The sequence below is a fragment of the Ochotona curzoniae genome, unplaced genomic scaffold (genome assembly GCF_017591425.1).
Source record: "Ochotona curzoniae isolate NIBS_2020 unplaced genomic scaffold, NIBS_Ocur_1.0 scaffold_4505, whole genome shotgun sequence".
Taxonomy (NCBI): domain Eukaryota; kingdom Metazoa; phylum Chordata; class Mammalia; order Lagomorpha; family Ochotonidae; genus Ochotona; species Ochotona curzoniae.
The window spans coordinates 27204642-27225849 of NW_024467118.1; positions in this window are offsets into that span (position 1 = coordinate 27204642).

A 21208-nucleotide genomic window follows, 5' to 3' on the forward strand; every position below is an offset into this window, starting at 1 on the left:
AAATTCACACTCATATTTTTTGCAATAGGTTTACTTTGTTCAACACATTATTAGTGTACATTTACTGAAAAAATTGGAATACCTGTTGCCTTAGCTTAACTCTTTGGAAACAGGTCTGGAAACAGCAGGCCTGAATTTTATATTGCATTAAAATAATGTACATAGGACCCAGACTGGTAACCTAGTGGGTAAAGTCCTCGTGTTATAAGCATCTGGGCACCAACTCTGATCCTGATTTCCTCCTGTGTTCTATTTTCTAATCATTTCACTTTGCTTTCGTTTGTCACATATTTTAAATTTTTTATTGTATCTCTGTGTATTATGTGTTTATTGGAATTCTCTCTGTGGAATTGGTTTGATACTTCTCTTTCTTGTAAATTCTAGGGAGTTGTTTCTCTACCTTTTGGCTAAGATCAAGTGTGAAAATTCAAAGGAGAAATTATGTAACCATCAGGGCCTGGAGGTGGCTTATGGGACAGCTATTATTATTTTCAAACTTCTGATTTCTTTAGAACAAAAAAAAAATGTTTCTCTCTTACATTTCAATAAGTAGTTACTGATAATGTTCTGTAAAGCATTCCCACACATATTATGTTAAAGAACACTGGATTTTAATGTTGTGTTTTAAAGATTTTCTGTTGATTTGACACTCCAGATAATATGTGCGAATTCATTTTTTTCCACATTTCCTAGCTTTACTTCACAGTCTAATTATCTTTCTAACTTTTCTGATGGTGACATGTATACTGTAAATGAAATTTCTATGCCTCCTTTAATAACTTTGTGAATTTTGATTTTTTTCCTTGAATTTTCAATGTTCATTCTGAAAAATGGAGTAGTCAGTTTGAAGAAGAGACTGACTCTCTTAACTGATTTCCACTCAAATTATTTGTTTTCAGCTTTTGCTTTTTGCTCCTAGAGTATAATATAGTGATGGGAGTCTATCGTGTGGAAAAAGGCTTATTTCTTATTGTCCCTTGTATATCTTTCTATGGTAAACTGCGTTCTTCAGACAGTATCCAGTAAGTTTTATTCCATGTTCTTCTTCAAGCATACCTCTCCAATCTGTCTCTCCTTGAATAAGACTAACAGTATGTTGCTGCTTACTCATGGAATGCAGTAGGATTATGTTATAGTTTGTCAGGCAGAGAAAGTCATTCTTTTAGGTGATGGCTCCCATGTAAGAAGTGAAACTTTGGTGTTGAAGAAGGTAAGTGGAAGTCAAGAATCCAATCATTGTCTCTCTTATGCATATATATAAATGTGTGTGTATAACTTTTGGAAAGAAATACATCCACCATTGTCATTTGCTGAACAACTAAGCTTACTAATCACTTCCTTTGGTGTTGTGCTCAGAAACACTGCAAGTTTTTAATCAGTAGATGACACATTTCTTTTTTCATGTCATGTTTTAGTTCAAGGAAGATTACATGCAGTTTTCCCTGCTTATGCATTAACTTTTTCTTGTAAAATCACCATCTGCCTTTGATTTGTGATTTCTCTGTTTTAATATGGTGATTTAATGGAGGTGTTTCTGACTCACTCTTTTACATCTGAATTGAGGTAATATGGCTGGGACCAGATGATTTATTTTGCTATAAATATTGTAGGCAATGCCTGAGGTATGAGTGGTTATCATAGTCAACCTGAGCTTCCTTCTGTAGTCTATGGAAAATTCTCATCAATACTTACTACCTTGATAATTTGAGTTGACTTCCGCTAAGCAGCAGTACCTGAAAACAAGCTTTTCAGAATTCATTTGCATTTTCCTGATTCCTCATGCGGCAACAAAATTGACAGGTGTAGAGCTTCTTGTGGCTTAGAATTTTTCCTTTTACCTATAAGACACAAAGATCAAAAGTGGAAAAGGTGGTTAAAACTCTTAGGTTCCAAAACCAGTGCTGCTTTTGTGCAATGTCATGGTTTAAGCTGGATTCAGGAAGAATTTCACTTTATGATTTGATTTCTTTAAACTTTAGTTTTACTTTAAAGATTGAGTGACACATAGTGAGAGGAACAACTCTTATATCTGTTGGCTCAGTCCCCCAGGTCCACAACACCCAGGGTTGGGATTAGCCAAAGCTAAAAGCACAGAACTCCATCAGCATGTTGCATGTGAGTGCTAAGGACCCAGGTATTTGAGTGCCTGGTGCCTCCAAGGGTGCACCTTAGCAGGAAGCAAGAGTGGAACTTGAACTCAAACCCGTATGCTCTCATGTGGGAAGATGAACCTCTCGAGTAATGTCCTCAACACTGCACCAACCACTAGCCCAAAAGCAGGATTTTAGGGACAACTAGAGTTCATTGCTTGTATGTTTCCTTTTAAAGCTACTAGGAAAAGAGAAGATAATGACTATGTAACAAAATGAGAGTATACCTGGTATATCTTAGGGCGTGATACTTGGTCATTATAGAAATGCCTCCAGTCTTTCATTGGTCCACGTGAAAAGAAGTATTTTTATGCCTGATATTTTATTTATTTATTTTTAAAGTGACTTTTATCATTGCCATGTTTATATCATCTTATTAATTTCAAACTGCAAGTAAATTTAGACGATTCCACGCTGGGTATCCTCTATACATAATGTTAAGTTTTAGTATCTTTAATATATTTTTCAATTTTTCTTCATGGTTACACTTTCATGGCTTTCATCATGCTTTTATATTTCCTTCTAATTGGCACGTTTTTTTGAGAAAACAAATTATTCCTAGTCTCAGATCATTAATTGGAAAAGCATTCTGTATTTTCATTTTAAGGAATTTCTCTAATACATGATTTTTTGGAGTAAAATAAAGAAGAAAATGAAGACTGGAATCCCCATTGGGAAATTTGAATTAATTTATTGGCATTATAATATAGAAAATATTAACATGAGCCATGTTTAAAAAGTAGGAGTGAAATTGTTTTTATGTTTGGCTGAGGAAGACACCAGAATCATGCATAAAATTCAATTTGGTCTTGAAGCATTATGTTAATTTTTTGTTTTCCCATGGTTTAAGAAAATCAGGAGAAGTAAGTTTATTATAAAAGCCAGCTGACTTGTTTTAAAAAAAGGTATTTCAATGTGTCTAGAACATCAAATGGTAGATTTTTATCTCCTGTTTGTCAATGTCTAGGATCATTTTTTATGCAAGTAGAGAGTTGAATGCTAGTGGCATCTAGGAGATGGAGAGTAGGGAAGGTGCAAGATCTACTATGATACACAGGGCACACCCACAACAAAGAGTTTTACACTGACAGTATCAGAAAATTGACACCGACATGGACTGTTAACTGCAAATGTTTTTACTGGCGTTTTTGCAGGGTGTGTGTTTGTGGGGGCTATAGTACTACGAAGTGTAGTTTTGTGTAATCAGAACCACACTCTGAATATAGAACTGTTCTAACAGCACAATGAAAGCACTTGTGTTCATATGACTCCTTAAAAGTTACTCCTTACAACCAACACTAATGCTAGAAATTATGTACCCCAGGCCATTTCAAAACAAAGGGCATGGAATTTCTAAATGGTAGATATTTTCTAAAAGATTAATTTTACTCTTTATGCAAGTGTGTAAATACATGTATAAGTGTATTAAAAACGGAACCTACACTTAAGTGCAAAAAGAAAATATTTACACTCTTTCATCACTCTACTCCCATGTAAAAATCCCCCCCACAAACTATTAGTGGTAATTTTTGCTTTCTTTTATTTAATATATGTGTTAAAATTATTTTCATTACTAAATAATAGTGCACTTAAATGCTGCAAGGTTTCATGTATGTGTGATATCCGAAATAGTCATACTCAGGCAAATGGAATGCAATGTGATGTTTGATTTGGCTGGTAGAAGAAGGAACTGGGGCAGGGGGTTGCTCTTTAAAATGTGAAACCTTTATGCTAAACATGATAATCAAGCTCTAGAGCTCAACTGCAAAGCATCATGCTATAGCACCTAGAGAACATTGTATTCTGCATTAATGATTAAGATAATTGCTTAGAAATACCATTAAAACATATATACTAAATTTCATTATTATTTCTTGCTTTTAAATATTATTAAAAGGCAATTTCATATTTATCACATTTCACAGAAGAAAATTATAAAAATGGTCTCTTACAAATATGTTTTTAAAAAATATGTGTTTGTTATTTGAGAGGATGTCAGAAGATGGAAAGATATGGAGAGATGTCTAACCCACTGGTCCGTCCCCAGAATGCTTGCAACAAGCAGGACTGGGTTACTGCCTCTCAGTCTATTAGTAGGAGGCTAAAGGCAAGAGCCTGACTGGGTTTCCAACCCACATGTTTGTTATATGATATGACTTCTTAACCTGCGTTATAATTGCTAACCTAAGTGTCCAACCCCCCATTATTCATCAATAAAATATAATCCTAAATACCACTATTTTAAACACTATCCACCAGTAGTCTTTACTAATTATTTTTTATTTCATGCAAAATAATCAGTTCTCAAGAAGCGATAGAGTAGAAGCAGGCCATTCATTGAGGAAATTTTGAATAGGTCAAAAAAATTTTCATCTGCTTTTCTTGTCTGAACCAGCAGTATTTTTTGCTACTGTCTGGGACACCCTGTCTTGGCCATCAGCAGAATCAGAGTATCATTAGTAACTCCTCTCTGGAGATATCAGTGATGTTTGGATTCCTATCAAATTTGCTAGTTTTGTGAACTTTGCTCTCAGATTTTGTGGAGGCCATGCATAATACATTCAATGCTAACTATCTAATGAGGATCACTAGCTTAACATTTTATCATATTGGGTAAAATATCTTTAGCTCTATCAGTATGAAATCTTTTTAATTATGTAACTCTATTGATCCAACATCTAGAATTAATATGAAATGAGTGTCAAAATAATGGACATGCAAGGGACAGAAGTAGTTCTTTTATTATACTGTCCCTGAGACCACACTACCACTCAATATTATGTGGTGGTTTTTAGCCCATAAGTTGAAAATCTTACTATACTACTGTGTGACAGATAGGGGCTCTGCCATTATTAATAGTTTACAGATGAAACAGTTAGATTCAGCAGGATTAAGAGACTTGTCCCTGGTCAATGGCTTATTAGATAACAGAGCAAGATCAGTTTTATGCTCGCATAAAAGAGTAATGAAGAGTGGCTCAAATGAACTATAAACTTTTTTATAGTTTCACTAACTATCATTGACCATCTCTGAAATTTGAAGTAACAACCTGAAATGACAAATATGGATGCAATAAAATTTGGGTGATACAATTTGGGTGATATATGGTAGATTATATATACACATATATATAATTAAGCTATAATATATAATTAATATAATATAAAAATATAATTTTGATGCTTTAGCTTATTTTCATCACAGTGAAAAAAATGATATATTTTTGCATTACTTCCAAATAAATATGCACTGTAATTCTTGCCATGTTAATGACTAGACATCTTTTATTAGCTCTATTCTATTTATATTACACAAGTACTGGATTGGTATTTGCACTTACAAGACAATTTCTAGGCACTATGGTTACTTAGAAGGAACAAATGGTTTTCTAGCTCCTGTGGACTCTATACTATGGCAGATGGATGGGGAAGAGGATAAATACAAATAATTGAAGAGAACATCACACTTCATATCTTTCAGTGATAAGTATTAATAGTAAAAAATAAAGTCAGTTAGGAACACAGAGTGATGAGTGCTGGGTGGTGAGCAATGGCCTCTCTGAGATGTTGACATCTGAGCAGAGATCAGAACAATGGAAGGTGATATGTGTGTTAATATCTGAAGGAAGTTTCTTCAGTGTGTTGAAATAACATAAATGTTTCTTAGTTGAGAACTAATTGGATGTATTTGAGGGAAGGCAAAAAAGTAAATGCAGCAAAATCAGATTGCATAACTAGAAGGAAGATAAAAAATAGGTAACAAATAGCCTGTACCCTTGTTGTTTTAGGATTTTTACCCAAAGTATGACAGTTCGTTAGACAATGCTGATATGTATGGTGTGTGTGTGTGTGTGTGTTGTCTACTGGAGGCTAGGATGGATTATGATGTGATTGAGATATTTTAAATGTCTTTTTGTTATTTGCATGGTGAGTAGTGTTAGTTTGCTAAAGCTGGTATGACAAGATACTGTGATCAGGTGGTTTAAACAGCAGAAATGTGTTTTTCCTAGAAATCTGGGACTCAAGTTCAAGCCATTAGCACGACTGGTTACTTCTAAGACTTCTCCATAGAATGAAGATGGCTATCGCTTCCATGTACCTTCAGTTCATCTTCTCTTTTATATGTGTGTCCAAATTTTGTCTTCATGTAAAATCATCATTTAGATTAGATTGATGCCCATTCCCATAATGTAACTTAGTTGCTACTCTAAAGATCTTGTATCTTTAAAGTTACCGAGACTTAGAACTTCAGCATAGAAATTTTGAAGTATATTGCACTCAAGGTTGAAAACAAAGAGATCTTTTTTATGACTATTGCATTGTCCAAAGAAAAATGCTATCTGTGCTATAACAAAGATTGTGAGAAGAGGTTATTATATGAGTTATGGAAGACAAGCCAGTGCAATGGGATGATGTTTCTTCATGGGATTGTTGTTTGTTCCATCAGTTATAAATTATGAATTATTTCTCACAGGAAGAAATGTTAGTATTACCATTCAAATGATTCAATACCTTATTGACTGAGTGTACAATAATTAACTCAACAAATGACCAATTATTGAATATTTAAATTCTTTCTGATGGTTTCATTTTATAAAAATCCTGTATTACACATTTATGTATGTATTCTTATGATGTTAATTTACTCTATCAAAAGACACAAACAAGCTCCTCACTTCAGAAATAACAGTACCATTTATTTTTGAGACTTCCTAGGCAATTTTCATAGTTATTTTTCTTCTTGATCTTTTGGATGACTTTGTTTTTCTTTTGCTTTTTTGTGCAAGTTGCAGAATTATTTTTTTGTTTGAATTACTGTATTTGTACAGATTTAAAGAACAATTTTTCTGTTTGGAGTTATTTTTTCAACATCAACACATACCCAGTGTTTTTTTTTTCTCCAAAGGAAAATATAAAGCAAAGAGAAATTAAATGCTGCTCAAACTTTGAAACTAAGAAAATGTAACAAAGGAGAAAACAAAAAGTTTTTAGCTGCTCAGTGACTTTAACAGCTGGTGGATCCTGCCATGTTTATTTTTACATAGAATGGAAAAGACACAGCAGGTTCCTTTAGAACATCAAACTGAGAAAATTGACTACAGCTCTAACAGCCTTAAAAAGAATTTTTGGCAGAATGAATAAGTATGCATAATTGAGAAAAATACCCTAATCTCTGGAAAAATATAGGTTTAAAAAAGGGCTAAACAAATATGTTGCTTCTTATTTTCACAACAATCTTCCTCCCATCCCTGACTACACTATTTATAGGACAAAGGTTTAGTGGTGGAAGAGAGTAAGATTGGGGGTGGGGGTGTCTCCAGCTGGAGGCAGTGGGGGGCTATGTAAGTAGCTACACGGAGCTAGAGGTCTTTGAGAAATATGTCATTGTTGAAGGCCTCTGAAGTCAGGGAATCTGGCTTTAATGCTCGTATCAGTTCTGTGTTGCAATCCTGGGCAAATGTAACTCCCCTCTCCATTTTCAATGGTGATTGCAGTAGTAACTTTATTCAGCAACTAGGTTATATTAATTAAAGATTAACCATTTTATTATGTAATTAGGTTGTATGCATGGGCAAGTCACTGTCAAGTGATTTAGACAAAGAGAGTGTGCAATATCATAACAAACAATTCATTATATGGCACTATCCTACTATAGCTCTAAGTTTAGATTTGAATACAGTGATGTGTATATGAAAACATAGGACTGAAGCAAAGTGGAGCAGAAAACAAGAAAAGAGGAATAAGAAAACATTTTTCCCAAGGAATTTTTTTGAACCTGTATTTACTGTCACATGCTATAAATCAAAATTATGACTTATTGTTTAAGCAGCAAAGTTAGTACAAACTAGGCAATTTTCTTTTACAAGAATAGTGTTTTCTTTGCAACTGTCACTTTACCAAGATTTGGCAACCTCATTGATGTTTTCTGTTTTCAGTCATTTAACTGTCTTTGTGGTGGTTGCATTCAGAAATGCAAAAGAATGTAATTATACATGATAATGGCATATGTTCTAAGTGTAATACTATATTTGAGGCCCTTAAAGTTGAGAAATATTTCAAGTTCCTAACTTTTAGGCATATTACTATTTCAACCCTAATTTACAGCTTTTACTCCCTATATTTCAGTTCTAAGAACTTCATAAAAAGAGCATATAGACATTTCTTTGTAGGATGTTCATATTATTCTAAAGAATATTTGCCAAACTGAATTATCATTGAAAATGTAGCAGTCTTTTTTTTTTAAATTCAGTTATCTGAAACTTTCCCATGTTTATCACAATGTATACTACAAATAAATATTATGAAACCACTTAAAAAAATAACCAAATGATTGAATAGCATTACTTGCAATGAGACCTTCTTTGCCCCCGCCAATATAAAATACATACTTAGGGTGACATTTTAACTTACTACCTTTTTTTCCTTAAAAGCATTCATTGTCATTGTACCATATGTGCTTGTTTATGGTTTTTTTCTTTTGCTAATAGAATGTAAACTCCATAAGAAAATGATAGGTAAGTTTTTTTTCCTTTTTTTTTTGCAATACACATAATAAGTATTAGGTAAATATTTGTAGCATACTTACACAAGCAAATCATTCACTTTTCCCCCTGATTTCCCTCCAAATTGTTCATGTTGTTTTGAAGTTCACATCTTTTACACTTCATTTTCCCTTTAATTATCACATTTAATATCCGTCACTTGCAAACACAGTAAGTATGTTTTCTTCCCAGGCTCATAATGAAAACCTTTAAGCTAAAGTATGGTGGGAATCAATCATGTAAACTTCTTTCTTATAAGGACAGTACTTACTGAAATAAGTCCTATCCTAATCTGCTCTGATCTTAATTTCATATGCATGATATTATTTATGTTTTCTTTTTATTTTTATCTTAGATGATGTTTATATAGTTGTTCAGGGAAGGAAGGATCGAAGGTTAGGGGAAATTTGGTGAAACCGTTGTTTCCAAATTTTCTATTTCTTCTTCATGTTTCTAGGGGGAGGGAGGTGAGAAGGGGAGAAGCCAAACCTAGCCTCCCAACTTTCCCAGTAGCCAGGGATGGGGAATGGCCACCTGATACCAACCCAGGGTCCAGATGTGGTGTACACTCTGATGGTTATGCCCAGGTGGTTTCTATAGTTCTGAAATGCTGTCGATCTCGCCAATCCAAGAATGAGGGAACACTTCCAGTGATCATTGGTTGACATAGTTGACCTTAGTGTCTCCATTCGCCCATATATTTGCTTTCTTCATTTGGCTGGGGTAGTTGTCAAACTTGTTCTGTTCTACTTTCTCTGCTATGGTACCAGATGTCCTCTGCAGGTGCCAGAGGTCTTCAGGCCCCAATGGGCTGCCATAAGAATCATGTACATCAGGGCCTGACATCCACTACTCTGTCTCCTCCATTGAGGAAGACCAGTTCTTGCAGGTTGGCCTAAAGACCGGGGCCAAGTGGTGCTGGGGCCCTGCTGGACCCCAAGCTCCCAAGGCCCATGGACCTGGCACCCACTGCAGAGGCAGGCCCAGGGACCTAGGCCAGGCAACCCAGGCCAGGATATTATTTTTAAGAAATGTTATACTCTTTGGTATTGAGAGTAAAGTCTTAAATATGTCTTTTAAGGAAACCCACAATGCAGAGTCCTTGTAATAGCACAAAAGTGTGAGGCATTTGCAATTCAAAGTATGACCCAAGAGAGATAGCACCAGCAGTACCTTTAATCTTGTAAGAAATGTAAATTTTCCAGACACACTGAAGTAGAATGTTCATTTCAACGTGACAGCACTGAGATTTGTATGTACGTTAAAACTTGAGAAAGAATACTTCCCGAAATGAACTACCTACTTTTCTAAATGGTCCATTCACTACTCCACATCTTCTCCTTACCCCATCATATCAGCTTTTTGTTTGTTTGTTTTTCCTGAAGTGCCACCAATCTTTGCATCGAGCTTTTTCCTCATCTGTTTCAGATATGTGGACAGATATCACCTTGGTGCAACCTTGCTTGAATATACTAATTTTTTTTAAGATTTATTTTTTATTATGTTTTTATTGGAAAGGCAGATATACAGAGAGGAGAGACAGAGAGGAAGATTTTCCGTCCAATGATTCACTCCCCAAGTGAGCACAACGGCCCATGCTATGCCGATCCGAAGCCAGGAGCCTCTTCCTGGTCTCCCAGGCGGGTGCAGGGTCCCAAAGCTTTGGGCCGTTCTTGACTGCCTTCCCGGGCCACAGGCAGGGAGCTGGAAGGGAAGCGGGGCTGCCGGGATTAGAACCGGCGCCCATATGGGATCCCAGGCGTGCAAGGTGAGGACCTTAACCACTTGCGCCACCGCGCCGGGCCCGAAAATACTAATTTAATGTGTGTACTACAAACTCATCCTTCCTGGTTTTATTTTTCATCAAAGAACTTCTTATCATTTAATGCATTTGATAGTTTACTTAATAACTTTGTTTCTTGCATTGTCCATTAATGATGATGCATGTGCCTTAAGCACCAACTCTTGTGTCTATTGTATTCACTGTTGAATTGTAGACTCTTGCAGTGGTTCCTGTGACTTAATAGTGGTGATGAAAAGAAAATGAGTTTGTAAGTTCGTTAAAGTATTTACACATATGTATTGCTTTGCTTTCATATGTTTAATAAATTGCTATTTAAAATAAACCATGTTAAATGAATCTGGTAATACTTTATAAGAAAAAAATCTAAAACACTTAGATCTATGATTTAGAAAGTAAAAAAAAAAAGTGGTTGTCAACCACCTGTGAGTTAATATAACACACACATTGTGAGAATGCATAAATGCTTTCATGCAGTCAAAATTTCTCTGAAGCTTCATGCTTTATTCTTTGGTTGAAAAACACAGAAGTATGGTCACAAAGCACATGAACACCATCATATGATTCTCATAAATTTATTACCTCTTATCATTATGTTCCATTTTATCTTATCAAAGCAAGATTAGTGATCTATTCAGTTATCATAATCAATGAGATTTCTAGACAGTTTCACCTTTTTTAGAGACCCACATACTTTCAACTAGAATGCCACAGATAATTTCATCAAGGCATGGACAAGAGTGGAGAATATGGGCCTCCTCCTTTCCACAATCTAAATTAATTAATGTAAATTTATTGAGTTCCACTCTGTGTAAAGCTGGTTTGGTTTTCTAGTACTTCACCAAGTCTCACCACAAAGCAATTCCCTTGATTTTTATATCCTTAGCCAGAAAAATTAAAAATGCGCCAGGATCCCATATGGGCGCCAGTTCTAATCCTGGCAGCTCCCCTTCCCATCCAGCTCCCTGCATGTGGCCTGGGAAAGCAGTAGAGGATGGCCCAAAGCCTTGGAACCCTGCACCCATGTGGGATACCTGGAAGAAGTTCCTGGATCCTGGCTTCGGATCGGCATAGCATCGGCCGTTGCGCTCACTTCTCTGTCTCTCCTCCTCTCTGTATATCTGACTTTCCAATAAATAAATAAATAAATAAATCTTAAAAAAAAGAGTCTATATCTCATCCTATGTGAATAAAGACTAAGATTCTCCACTATAGCTATTTCTGTGTAGAATTTAAGCCAACAAAATTCTGTCTTTTAATTTGGTATGTGGTAATAATTGGGGTTCATAGACAATACTAATGGCATCATTTTGGTTGCTTTAGTAGTGGAAGTCACCAGAAAAAAACATGATTGCTGTGGTGTTTCCCAGGAATATGTTTTAGTAAACACTCCTCTGGGTAATCCTAATGTGTGCTGAAGTTTGACACTACTGTTGGTTGGTTAAATAAAGAAACAGCATTGGCCTGGATGTATGCATGGTATGAAATTCATGATGAGTTGAATATTTGTAAGCTGAAAATTTTAAATTTGAAATGCCCAAAAGCCTGAAACTTTTTGAGCATATGTATGATGCAACAAGTATAAAATGTCACACCTGATGTCAAGTGATGAGCCACAGTCACAATGCAAGAGTACTAAATATATTACATGGAATTAACTTTAGGCTATGTATTTAAAGTGCATATGGAAAAATCAATTTCGTGTTTAGACTCGGATGCCAGTCCCACGAAAATCTGAGAAATTCTATCATTCTGGCTCAAAACATTTCAGATAAGGGAAGCTCGACCTGAGTTTCATGATTTTCTGGAGATAGTGCACTCAGAGTAAGATTAATCCTAACTCCATTAAACAAATTCTTTCAAATATTAAAAATATTTCCGTGTGTAAAGTTATCTTGCTTTTTTGAAAAAAAAACAGGATAGAATCTTAAATATATTATTTGTTGTAACATTAAATAAGATCATGTGATGATTAAAACAATGGACTAAACTCTAAGCTTAATGGGAGGATTTTTTCTTCCTGTTTTTGTTGGGGAGGGGGCTCTTATATAATCAACACCATGCTCACCAGCTTTATCAATAATAGGAATCAAGAGTCCTTCCTTTGAATTTCACCCTTTCAAAGTCATTTAGTTTAGTTGCAGACTGTTTCACAAATACTCTGAAAATGGCCAGTGATTCTGACTTTGATTCTTCCTGGGGTGTGTTGCCCTCTGGTTGCTTACATGAAGCTTAGAGGGTTACAGTAAGTTACTCCTTCAGGGTCTTTGGTGCTTTCAGGTTAATAGCTTAAAAGATGGCCATTACTTCATTCCAATAATAAATGTTGTGGTAGGAGAAGGGTTAAAAACAAATTGCCCATTTCCAATGCATTGAGGAATCTCAGAATAGAGGAAGAGCAGAATCATCCAGCTTGTGCGCTGCAAATCGGAACTGATGACCCAGAACTGTCTGGCCCTCCCTGGTGGGCACAGCTTGCAGTCAGTGTTGCAGTGTCGGCTAAAATCACCTTAGGGAAGTCTGGTTCCTCCTGCTCCTGCCCAGTTATGGCCTCTTGTGCCATATGATCTCACCTCAGTCCCCTGGAACGGTCACAAACTTTCAATCTTATCTCACACTGTGAATGACTGTGCCTCATATGGTGGGAGTAATTGGGGAAAATGACTGAAACACAAATTTTGCAAAGTGTTCATTGTCACTTTCAGGACCCCTGCTCTTTTAAAGCAACTGCCTCTCTGGCTATTAGGCTGTGAATAAGTTTCCTATTCTTAATGTTTTTGTTTGTGGGAAGACAGCATTGGAATAAGGAAAAAGTGTGCAAAGATCCGATGGAGAATGCTTTTTACTGAGTAGCATAGACTTTTGCCATTTTAAAATTTATCTTTCTTTTTAGCCATAAAAATGGGAATCTCAGGTTCCAAACTAAAAAGAGAATAAAGTATCTCTGTAGAAATTAAGATGTGTCATAGCCAAATAAATTTTGCATATTTGTTGTATGTTTGAAATTATTTCTTTCCTCCATATTCACTATATCCATTTGTAAATTTAGCATTATCATAATTGAAAACGTTAGCATCAACAGAGTGACCAATTTTCTTTTTAAAAAAAGAATTTCAGTTATTTATTTGAAAAACAGAAAGAGATGACTGAGAGTGATGTTCATTCCTCCAGTGGTAGCAATGACCAGGGCTGTGCCAGGAGAAAAATGGGGACCTACCACCGTATCTAACTCTTCCATGTTGGTGCAGTGGCAAAGGGTGTGGACCATCTTCCACTGCTTTCCTAGGTGTGTTGACAGGGAGTTAGCACAGAGGTGAAACAGCTGGGGCTTGAGTCATCACTGCTATGTGCTGCCATGTTGCAGGTAGTGCTTTACACATGTACAAGGGCAGCCCCTGCATTTGTATTTGTATCTCCATATGGGATAATGTTAGAAGATGGACTGAATCATTACTATAATGAATCGTCATGACAAAAAATTCCACTGATTCTGAAAATGATTTATTACCAGAACTTTCTACCAAGGCTGCATTCAAACGTACATTTGAAGATCACCTGCCATCTTGAGAAACCTCTTCATGTCATGATAAATAGCTTTTTTTATAGATATAGACATTATATTTCTGTAACTATAGTGGATATATATTCCTTTTCCTTTTTAGATTCTAATAACAAAAACTAAATGCTGAACTTGTGACTAATTAGAGTGCTGTTTCAGATGAGCAGATTCGGTATCACTTCGTTCAGAATTCTACCAACTGGCTTTGAAAAAACTTGTGAAAGGTGCAGCAGGAAGTTGCCTACCGTAGTTACTGTAACCAGAGGACTGAATTTCTGAATGTAGAGTGAAAGTCACCATTGTGATTTGCACCAGGCCCTTATTGCCTTGCTGGAGGCAGACATGCAGCTGGCCATCTCTTGCCTTCTTGTTCCTTATACTTACAAATTGGCAATTATTACCTTTGGCAATAATCACTCCACTTTGTCTAAAAAAAAAAAAATTGCTTTTCTTGTCTCTGCTTTTCTTGTCTCTGGTGAGTTGGTGCTCCAGTGGTAACCAGTAACATTCTTAGTATTTATAGCTTGTTCTGTTTTGTTTTTTGATACACCCTTTCAAATGCAGTCCTGTGATTTAGAATCTTTTCTTAAAGATTTATTTATTTTTATTACAAATGCAGATATACAAAGACAAGAGACAGAGAGGAAGATCTTCCATGCACTGATTCACTCCAAAGTTGCCACAGAGGCCAGAACTGAGCTGATCCAAAGCCAGGAGTCAGGAGTTTCTTCCAGGTCTCCCATGTGGGTACAAAGTCCCAACAAGCTGGTCCATCCTCCACTGCTTTCCTGCTTTCCCAGACTACAAGCAGGGAGCTGGATGAGAAGTGGGGCCATTGGGACACAAGTTAGTGTCCATATGGGATCCTGGCACATGCAAGATGAGGACTTTAGCAGCTAGGTTATCGTGCCAGGCCCTGATTTAGAATCTTTCCATCATTCTGCTGGAGCAGGTGTTGTGAAGCATCGAGTTAAGATGTCTCTTGGTGGGCCCATCCAGCTCTCTACTTGTGGCCTGGGAAAGCAGTCGAGGACGGCCCAAGGCCTTGGGACCCTGCCCCTGCGTAGGAGACCTGGAAGAAGCTCGTGGCTCCTGGCTTTGGATTAGCTCGGTTCCTGCCATTGCAGTCACTTGGGAAGTGAATCAATGGGCAGAAGATATTCCTCTCAGTCTTTCCTCCTCTCTGTATATCTGACTTTGCAATAAAAATAAATATATCTCTTTGAAAAAATAAAAGGTGCCATTTGGCACTCCCACGTCTCAAATCAAACTGACAGTTGCAGTCCCGGCTACTTTTGTTTCTGATCCAGCTTCCTGCGCATGCCCTTTGGAAGGTAGCAGGTGGTGTTCCTCATGCCTGGGTCCCAGTTCACTGTTGTGTGCATTTGGGCAGTGAACCAGCAGAAAGAAGATTTCTCTGTCTCTGTCATCCACCTTTCAAGTAATAAATAAATACTTGTAAAAGAAGAAGCTTTTCATACTCGATTGTGTGAAAAAAAAAAAGCTCCTGATAGATAGCAGCTCTGGAAAATAAAGACTAATATGAACAACACCAATTCTTAGGAAACTATAGCAGCTGCTTGGTGACATCATGCTAGGACTTTGTCATGAAGATTCAATTCAGGTGCCACCGTCCACCTGAATGTTCCCTTGACTCTGAAAGAGTGCCTTGTCTTCAGCTCTGTGGCAACATTTACTCTTAAGTTCTGAGAGTTATCCATTTATATATACAACATCATTCTTTTTGAGCCTTCCAGAGCAAAATTTGTGCCCGTATTTTTTTAAATCTGAAATTGATAGTAGGAAATCTCTAACTCCACAAAAGTGTTAAAAACATTTAATAATTCAAAATGAGCACCTTAAATAAGCCTGCCCTGCACGAGTAGGTTGGGAGGGAGGGAGGTGTTGCTTATGATGTTGAAAGTTGATTGTTAAAAATATTACTGTACCCTCAGAACCATCTAGAATTTGAGATATTTTGGAAAAGATTTATTTCAGATCTCCCTGATTCCTCAGATAAGGAAATGGAGCTTCAGAGGAGTTGTATGCGTTTTTCCAAGATACAAAATTGGTTGTGGCATGTTTTATGTCATTTGTAGCCTTTTGAATTAATAATGTATTATATCATACAGGTTAATATCATTAGGCAGAGAAAACATTAGGTAATTAAAATGTCATTTAAAAGAATGCTGTGTTCAATTTACAGTAGTTTTTTTTTTCTTAAACATGTCTGCTTTGTGCAAGTTGGGTTGTATTTTCACTTTGGCTATAAATACAACCAAGATGGTTTAGATAATGGTTTTTTGGAGGATGAGATTGAGAAAGAGAGAGAGTTAGAAAGACTATACTCGTAGTGTGGATATTCTTTTTGAAAATACTTAAGACATAGTTTGTAACATCCTCATGAAATAATCAATGCCGTAGCCTGAATAGGAAATCGTATTAAGTTTATCAGAGCCAAATGAATCCAACAGGCTGAACAAAGAGACCTGTCACCGTAGAGCCACTGCCCAGCAGGATGGCTTTTGCAAGGATGTAGATGACACAGTTTTTTCTACTCTTGAGGACAAAGAGCTCTTCACTTCCTCAGCACATTCATTCTTTCGTGCATGAGGCTATGCAGCTCATGCTGGCTTTAAACCCTTAATTTAAAATTCTTTCTTTAGAAATTCCTTTTATTATGATTATTCTTGAGAAACACTTGCAAGCTGAATTTCATAGTGAGTCATGGTGATTATTACCAGCTTACTATTTCTTTTATGTTAGAGATGGACTTTGTCTTGATGGTGAGCTTAGGTTATATTGCCCGCATTTTTATTTTGTGCTCCCTTGATCAACAATCATGAGTTCAGAATTCACAGGAAACTCATTTTCTCCTGTGTTTCTAGCTAGAGCACTGAACACATCCAGAAACTTTCCATACTCGAAGTGAGCACCTAAACATTTATTCATATATTCCTTCAATTTTTTGAGGTCCTGGAAGGTGCCAGTTATCGAACTTCCAGCGGTCTATGTTTCAAGCCTTGTGAGTATTTATCTAGTTTGAGGTTCTGTGAATATCACCGTTAAGAATTTCAAATGGATAATATTTTGTCTTCTTTCATTACATTCTACCTTCAGGAGCAGGGCAGGAGCGGCAGGATCACTCCATAGTTAGCAATGGGAGCTTCCATCATGGTCGAACTATGCCAGAGTGTGCCCTTTACTGGCATGGTTAACCAAGAGATTCATCTTTTGTATTTACTGATTCATTTGGCACTGCAAAATCATGGTAGCATTATTATATCAGTTTGTCTATTGCTCTTTTGTTTTTATAAAAATTATCCTTACTGAATTTTTATTACTCTTAGGTTCACTTTATACAGGAAAAATACTATTGCTTTTCGCCTTTGTTTTCCAGTTTTTAGAAGGAGAGCATGGCCTGTTAGCATCTTTTATATTTCATCAGTTATTGTTTGCCTGATTCGTCATAAATTAATGCATTTGGATGTACTTAATGTACTATAACTCATTCTATTTATTAGTAGCTTATTATTAAATGCAGGTTTATTACAATGAGTCCTTAGAGAAAGACTAGTGATTTGTTTTTTTTTTTTTATTGTTTGTTTTTGTTTTATTTGAAAGAGAAAGAAAGATGTTTCAACAATTTGTTAACTCACCAAATGCCCACAGTATCCAGGGTGGAGCCAGGAAGACAATCTGGGTCACCCACAGGGGGCGCCCCAAGTCCAAGCACTTGAGACATCATCTTCTGCCTTCTGTCGTGTCCCTTAGTAGGAAGCTGAACCAAAAGACAACCAGGACTAGAATTCGGAGTGTCTGATACGGGATTCAGCAAAACTGAGTTAGTTTTTGTGCCAAACACCTGTCCTAACTTCCTCATCGCTGATACAATAAGAAACTTCAGGCTAATTGCACACAGACCAAGAGTATTGCCTTGGTCCAATGAAATCTAAGTTCTTCTGGCAAGAAATTGTATTTAGCAATGAAATACAACTTTTGTATATTCCTACATAATGGTCTTCTTCACTAGGTGCTTTCAGTATGCATGTCTGTCTACTTAAATCCAATAAAATGCTTATACTTCTCATTCTAATTATAGTCAAAGGGATTTTATTTAACTTTATTCATCTTATAATATTATCTACTTTCTTGTAAGTAAAAATTTTATTTTCATTGTCATGATTATAATTTACCACGTGTTTCACCAAATCTTACACCAACGTTCTTTTCATATACTACCAATACTATCACCAAATATGTAATCCCTAAATTTAAGCTTATTCTTCCAGTTATTTCAATTCATGATAAAACATTTAATCTACTGAGGATAAATATCAATTTACAGCATGTTACAAAGCAACTGGAATAGTTTTTTTTTTTTTTGGAGCATTTAATGCTAAAACTGCCTATCTGGGCTCATTTGTTTGATATTATTCAAGTTTTTAGATACTGTGCCTAAGGTTTTGTTTCATAGTTAAGAGAAATATTTTTATATTTCTATTTGAAGTTGTTTCGAAAAAACTTCAATGTAACTTAACTATTATCTATAATTTTTAACATTAGATATTAAAAACATACACTATTAACTTTATCTTATCAACATGTAGTGTTTTTGTTTGTTTGTTTGTTTAACAAGAAATACTAGGGAATACTGACTAGTATGTTTTAAAGGAGGTCCTCATTTCCTTTCTGTCATGTGGGGTTGCTTTTTGTGTTTTTTAAAAAAGCTATTTATACTCTACACTGTATTTCCAAGGTTTTTTGCTTTTTGCTTACGGAGTAATAGGTAAAAATTCCAGTATTCAAGAATACACTTAAAATCCACAATGTAGGAAATTTCATAGGATAAATACCTGTGTTTTTTTAATCTTAACAACATACATATAAGGGAAAATAACATATGGAGATAACAGTGAAAAGAGAATCAAAATATATTTTGGCCACATATTTGACAAATATACTAAAATGTATTTTGAAATTCTAATGTACATTATTTATTTTGAATCTCAACTAAGACAAAGCAGAGTCGTGTACTCTGTGTTTAATAATATTGAAAAAGATTTTTTAAAATGTTTGGGTTTAATAAACTCACTGTTGTTTTGGGATACATCTGCTACAGCTTGTAGATGGTTTATGTGTGACCCATAAGGCTCATGGGTTATGATCTTGGCCCTTAGTGTCCCTAGAGTAGATGTGGTGTGGACTTTCAAGAGATGAATCATGGTGAGTAGTTCTTATGTCACTGGGGTCCTTTTATTAGAGGGATTAAGTTAGACAGAAAATAACCTGCTGTTCTTAGAGCTTTCCTGAGCCCTAAATTACTCTCTTGCTCGCTTTTCTCAGTGTGACTTCTTCTCCAACCAGCCCCTGTTATCACCAACGCTGCGTTCACCAGACCTGAGCTGTTACTGGTGCCATCCTTGCATCTTCAAAACTGTACGATAAACTCTCCCTTCTTTGTTATAATTCCTGGCCTGCCTCAAGTTTTTTATTCTACTGACAAAATGCTCAACACAATACTTAGAGATTACTGTTAATACTTACTGATGAAATGCCATCTTGAAATTTACTTAGAAATAACCTGCAGGGATTGGGGGTGGTGCCATGTGTATAAAGTGTAGTTAGTCCCGAACTGATAAAGCTTAGGCTACTTCTATGGTAGCCTCATCTGTAAACTTGTCGTCTTCTGTCTATGATTAAACAAATCTGTGATAAAATGTTAAAAATTCAAGTAGTTTCATGTTCACCAGACGTTGCTTTGTAGGCTGGAATTTTTTTTTGTATGTAGTATAACTCTTTTGTTAAATGATGTTTTTAAAATCTACATTTACAAAATTTGTTGCCATTTAAAACGTTAAGAATTTGGTTTGAATCTGCTTTACATCCAAGAATAACTCTATTTTAGCTTCATAATACTACAGTGCATTTAGGGTAGCTATTAGCATACAAGATGGAAAGGAAAATTTGATGAATAAAGGATATAGATAAAAATAAAGAAATCAAGATAAATTCCAAAGTTAAATGAAGTGTTTCTCCATTTTTTCATGGTATCTCTTCCCTTTAGAGTGATAAAGGTGATTTTTCTGTCCTGTGCACATTCTGGAATTGGTAATGGAGCTCAGCAAATCAAATCATTTCTAGCAGCCACACAGAGAAAATTTGTAATGAGACAATATAGAAAGAAGAGGAAAGAGAGAGCTGATAACAATGCAGTTTATGCCCCTGGCATCTGGGTCACTCCCCAGATGCCGCAGTGGTTAGGGCTGGGCTGGGCCAGCGTGAATCACAGATTGGAGTAAACACTTTGGGTCTCCTATGTGTGTTGCCAGAACCCAGGTACTTGAGCCGTCACCCATTGCCTCATTAGGATGTGCATGTCAAAGGAAGCTACAATCAAGAGCAGAGCAGGATCTTACACCTAGGCACTCTGATTTGAAATGTAAGGGTCCAAAGCAGCATTTAATTCCTGAGTCAAACCTCCACCCTGGCAGTTTTACTCTTTTAGAGACAATTCACACTGCTGTGTGGAGGATGGATGGGTTGTATGGATTAAACCAAAGCCGAGATGAGTCAGCTGGCTATTCTGGTGAGTAGGTGAGGGAGCACAACAGCTTAGTCAAAAGGATATCCCCTGCAAGTATTTTGAGATAGATCTGAAGGTGGTGATAAATCTACTTGTGGGGAGATAGGGGGATAAGGCAATGCCATCCATATCTCTTTCTATGCTGAATACATTGGAAAGACTAAGTTTATACTCTTTATAAACATAAGTTTCATATTTGACGTGATAGAACAACTCTAATGGTGGGAAAGGTGTGTATCCACAATGTGAGGTAATACAGGAATGTTGTCGGGTTCTTTGAAACTACTGTCTTTACTCCAGCTGAATTCTGAGTTAACAAAACCATGAAAGAGCATTGGAAACCAGAGATAATGGAAAGAGATATCTCAGATTTCTTATATTTCTGTGTTTTAACTTCTTATTTTAGAATAGTAATAGATCCACAAACGTTGTAAAGACAATATGAAGAGGCTCAATGCTCCTTTCCTTTTGAATCTCAATGGTGATGCATTTGGTGCTAACTGTATCACAGTATCAAAGTTGAAATTTGACCTTGGTACTTTAATGTCCTGTATTTTTTTTTTTTAATTAG